This window comes from Pelophylax lessonae, assembly GCF_965119305.1.
Source record: "Pelophylax lessonae genome assembly, chromosome: 11".
NCBI lineage: Eukaryota > Metazoa > Chordata > Amphibia > Anura > Ranidae > Pelophylax > Pelophylax lessonae.
In genome coordinates, this window is record NC_138778.1 from 99,511,791 (window position 1) to 99,517,314 (window position 5,524).

General features: G+C 44.4%; 1 pseudogene across 1 annotated transcript; it reads right to left on the bottom strand.

Annotated features, from left to right (window-relative positions):
• Window positions 1–277: 277 nt before the first annotated feature.
• Window positions 278–3,903, bottom strand: LOC309567392 (annotated as a pseudogene). Its single transcript, XR_014226116.1, has 3 exons — window positions 3,698–3,903; window positions 3,509–3,610; window positions 278–1,162 (listed from the first exon to the last, which is right to left on the bottom strand). The product of XR_014226116.1 is annotated as an uncharacterized misc_RNA (transcript).
• Window positions 3,904–5,524: the final 1,621 nt, after the last annotated feature.

Sequence of the window (5,524 nt, forward strand, 5' to 3'; positions counted from 1 at the left end):
AGTCGCCCGAAAAGTCAGAGTAGTGTGAATGGAGTAGAGGGTTGTTTTTTTTTTTTAATAATGCTCTCGCTCTGGCTATACTTTTTTTTTTTACCTTGTAGTTTAATTGCACAAACAAAATCCCTGGTCACATGACACCACAAATAAGCACTTTGTATGATACCATGAATGCACACCAATACAGAATGTTAGATTGCAATAATACCTTTATTTGAAATGATACCTTTAAATTTATTTAATGCACATCAATACAGAGATTGTCACTTATCAATTGTCATTAGCAATTTTCAATGGCTTCCATTTGCCATGGAACCTGTCCTGTGTTCATGAAGAAGTTGTTGAAGGTATCTCGAACATATGCACCAGTTGTGTTCCCACGACTCCCGCTCCATTGTGCCCTCTGCATTGTGTGCATTAAAGCATCTTCGAAGCACACGCCATCCCGCTTCCTTACAAAATTATGTAAGATGCACGCTGCCTTGGCTGCGCATATTGCGTTTTCCATGTTGAGATTTATGACGCTGTGTAAAAATCGCCATTTGTTTGATAGCAGGCCGAAAGCACACTCAACCACTCTCCTTGCTCTGGTTAGCCTATAGTTGAACACCCTCTTCTCCACATTGAGGTTTCGGCTTGAGTATGGCCTTAGAAGGTGTTCATGAAGCGCAAACGCTTCATCCCCAACAAACACATAGGGGACAGGTGGACCATTGGTTCCCGGTAGTGGATTGTTATCAGGTAGGTCTAGGTTATTATTACGCAGCATCTGGCCAAAAGTAGAATGCGCAAAGATGCTGGAGTCCGAACTACTCCCGTAAGAGCCAATATCAATGTAGCGGAAGCAATAATTGGCATCCACGACCGCCAATAGAACAAAAGAGAAATATTTTTTATAATTAAAATATTTTGTACCACTGTTAACTGGTTTAATTACTCGTATATGCTTCCCATCTATAGCTCCTACACAGTTTGGGAAATTGCATCTTTCCCAAAGACTTTAGAAATTGAGAGCCACTCGTCCTCCTTAGGTTGGGCCATCTCCACATCATGTAAGACATCCCAGATTTTGGCACAAGTGTCCCGTATAATGTAGCTAGCTGTAGATTTCCCAATCATAAATGCAAAGTGTAAACTGGCCAGGGATTGACCAGTTGCTAAGTACCTGTGGAAAAGAAAAAAAAAACATAATTATTTTATTTTTTTAACAGTTTTTCTACTTAAACGAAAATGGAAAAGCTTAAAGGACGCTTATGCCCGTTACAAGCGCCAGTTAAGGGAGTTCCGGAGTGGGCAGGCAGCTGAAGAACCGCCGCAATATATACATGCGAGAGACCTGGACTTTCTGTGGCCTTCACTACAAATGAACAAGTAGGTCATGTTACTTTGAAAGTTACATATAAAGTATGCATGCAGACATTCTAGAGCATGTTTTTTTTTTTCCACAGTACACAAAGTTCCTGGAGCAACACAGCTCCTGAAGAAGAGGACGACATTTACGAAGCGGAGGAGAGTCAAGAACTACAAATTCAAGAACAAGCAGAAAGGCCATTAACGGACATGGCAGTACCGGACATGGCATTACCGGACATAGCATCTCCCTCCCTTGAAATGCCAGTTCCAGACAATACAGAACCCCAATTAGAAGAAAGACCTTTGACAGAGGTATCAAGAACAAGTCAAATTCCACTTAATAACAGACCATCGGCCAGCCCTGAAATGCTTCCCCCCCCCTGCTGCTACACTGCGGCGAGCAACCACAAGGGCCCCAAAACGAAGGAATGACAGATACAACCAAGTAGTGGGCATGATGTCGCAATTTGTGCAAAGAAGGGAGGAAAAACCCACAGTCATGTTTCTCATTAGTCTGGAACCATTTGTGGACAAGGTGCCAGAATCGAGGCAGATAGCAATGCGGAAGGCAATCCTTGACTGTATTTCCTCCTTCATCCCCTCAGATGACCCACCCTGCCCATCTTCAGCACCTTCCCAAATGACCTCAGCACCTTCCCAAATGACCTGTCCTCCACCTCGTACTTACCACCATGCACCATCCACATTCGCACCACCACCACTGCCAACACGACCACCTCCCTACTCCGGTTTTCCCCATTACCCAAACCCCTCTTCTGCTCCATCCCCATACTTTAATCCACAGGGAGCAATGTTTGAAAATTTATGCCCAAGCTCCCCTTCTCTTACTTTTCATAATTTGTGAATTTTTTTTTATACAGTTTTCTAAGGAATTGGTTGCAACATTCATGTTTACTCAGGACACTCTCCTGTGTTCAACAGTTGTTATTATTTAGCATAGAGTTCTATGCAATTAAGCATATTAAAAAAATTTAAAAAAAATGTACCACAAGTACAAATGTTGTGTTTGTGTCTCTATTTTATTCATACGGGGTATAGCATGGCTTATTCATAGGTGGTAGAGCATGGATGCTCAACTTGTGGCCCTCCATCTGTTGTGGGACTAAAAATCACATCATATCTGCGCCTTTGGGAGTCTCATGCTTGTAACTGTCAGCAGCTTGCAATGGTTAATGGGACTTTTAGTTCTGCAAAAGCTGCAGGGCCACAGGATCAGCAATACCTGGGGTAGAGGACAAGGGGGAGGAGGTTGGAGGTCTTTGGAGTGTGGGAGTAAACCCACGTAGGCACAGGGAGAACATACAAACTCCAGGCAGGTAGTGTCGTGGTTGGGATTTCAACCAGTGACACTCTTGCGGGTGCACATGGTGGGTGGAAAGGGAGGTGTTTGTACGTGGCACTGGTGGACACTTATTCGTGGCACTGATACGTGGCACTGGTGGACACTTATTCGTGGCACTAATACGTGGCACTGATACGTGGCACTGGTGGACACTTATTCGTGGCACTGATACGTGGCACTGGTGGACACTTATTCGTGGCACTGGTGGACACTTATTCGTGGCACTAATACGTGGCAATGATACGTGGCACTGGTGGACACTTATTCGTGGCACTGATATGTGGCACTGGTGGACACTTATTCGTGGCACTAATACGTGGCACTGATACGTGGCACTGGTGGACACTTATTCGTGGCACTGATACGTGGCACTGGTGGACACTTATTCGTGGCACTGATACGTGGCACTGGTGGACACTTATTCGTGGCACTAATACGTGGCACTGATACGTGGCACTGGTGGACACTTATTCGTGGCACTAATACGTGGCACTGATACGTGGCACTGGTGGACACTTATTCGTGGCACTGATACGTGGCACTGGTGGACACTTATTCGTGGCACTGATACGTGGCACTGGTGGACACTTATTCGTGGCACTGATACGTTGCACTGGTGGACACTTATTCGTGGCACTAATACGTGGCACTGATACATGGCACTGGTGGACACTTATTCGTGGCACTGGTGGACACTTATTCGTGGCACTAATACGTGGCACTGATTGTAAGTGGAGTAGGGTGAGGGAGATGGGGTTTGAGAGATGGGGGATGGGGACGTGGGTTGTTGCTTACCGCAGTGTAATGATCAGCCTTTCCACAAGTGGAATACAGTCACGAAAATCAGTGTCTTGTCGCTGAAGATGTGCAGAGAGTAACTCCAGCAACTCATCAAAACTGTACAATATAATATTGATTGTTAGTGGGCAAATAATATATCATTCATAGTACAAGCTTATTGAGGATATTAGGAGATGAACCCACCTTTTTACTGACATCCGTGTGTATTGAAAAAATTTGTCCTCGTGCACACGAAGGTCATCATACATTGCCCAGAACTGGCCACGCTGTCGCCGATTAGCAATCACAGGATGGACCCAGTATTGTCGATTACTCTCTTCCTTCTCTTCCTCCAGCATCAGAAGTGCAAGTGATGCACAAAACAGAAATCCTCTTTCATTGTCGTCCATTTTAAGCAGCAGAGAACTCACACAGACAAAAAAGAACACAACAAAATGAAGAAGAGGAGGTCCCTGGGAGGTCCAATGCAGGGGAGGAGGTCCCTGGGAGGTTCCTTTGCAAATTTTGTAAAAAAAACACAATGCTTTTCATTGGCCAAGTCACTACACAAAAACGCCTATAAAAAACGCCTATAAAAACGCCTGTAAAACGCTTGTAAACGCTTGCAAAAACGCCTGTAAAAACGCCAAAACAAGGCTGGAAAAACGATAAACAAACGCCTGAAAAACGCCAACGCCCACATGTGAACCCAGCCTGAGTGTGTGAACTCACACGTGTTCTGTTATGATTAGGTGCATGTAGTGCAAAATGCATCAATGCTATTCCCTGCCTGTTGGACTGTGATGTCTGTATTAATGGATTTCTAATAAACCTGTTCGGAATGAAAGGAAAAAGGGCATGAATATTCCCATTCCATTTTCCTCATGGGATAGTGACAGGGCAGGATAGGTGTAATAGGCTTTAGTTTGAAGGATGTTGTTGAGTATGCAGATTTGAAAAGGCAGTTAAATGAAAAAATGGATCACATTGAGCAGGAGATTATAGCGGGGTGTTGTGAAGAAATTTGTTTCCCCCGACTCTCGGCTGAGATCGGAACTCCCTCCCCCCCTCCAGCCTTCTACATTCCAGCTCCTCCCATTCTCCCTACATGGAATGCTTTAGTAATGTATGTTAAAATAACACTAATTTATTCACCCTTCCCCCACCTCCGTGCAAGCTCCTGATGCAGCCATTTTCTAGACCAGAGTAAATGGTCAAATTCACAATGCAAATCCCATCACTATAAGGCATAAGGCAGCCATTTAGCATCACACACACACACACACACACACACACACACACACGTGTGATGCTATAATGCCTCACATACATGTTACATGTATGTGAGTAAAGTGCTTGCATTGTGGCATACAAAGAAGCCACAATGCAAATCCCATCACTACAAGACAGCCAATTAGCATCACACACACGTGTGATGCAATAATCGACACATACATGTTACAGGTAAATGAGTGAAAGGCTTGCATTGTGGCATACAAGGAAGCCACAATGCAAATACCATCACTTCAAGGCAGCCAATTAGCATCACTTACACACATGTGTGATGCTATAATGCCTTACATACATGTTACATTTAACATCACACATACATGTAGGTTATAAAAAAACATTTTCACTCTCCCTGGACTCTCTGCAGCGATAGGAAACAGAGATATCTCACAGTAACACTGCTGCCCCCCCCCCTTCCCTATGTGGCCATAGCTCGTGCCATCCCAACTTAACCCTTTTTACACTCCCTGGACTCATTATGGCCAAGGAAAGCAGGAAAAACTCACACAAACGTATCTGCATCAGATCTGGTTTCTCCAGCTTGTCAAGGGTTAGAATTATCAGACCGTCATTCCCCCAGTGCCCTCAGCCAGCCCCAAGTACATGTCAGTGTTTGGGCTTGCATTGTGGCTTATACCCATAAACCAGAGCGCAAATCCCAGCACTCACAGCCAGCCCAAATACTTGCTAATGCTTGGGCTTGTATTCTGGTTTGTACCCATAAACATTTTGACAGTCAAA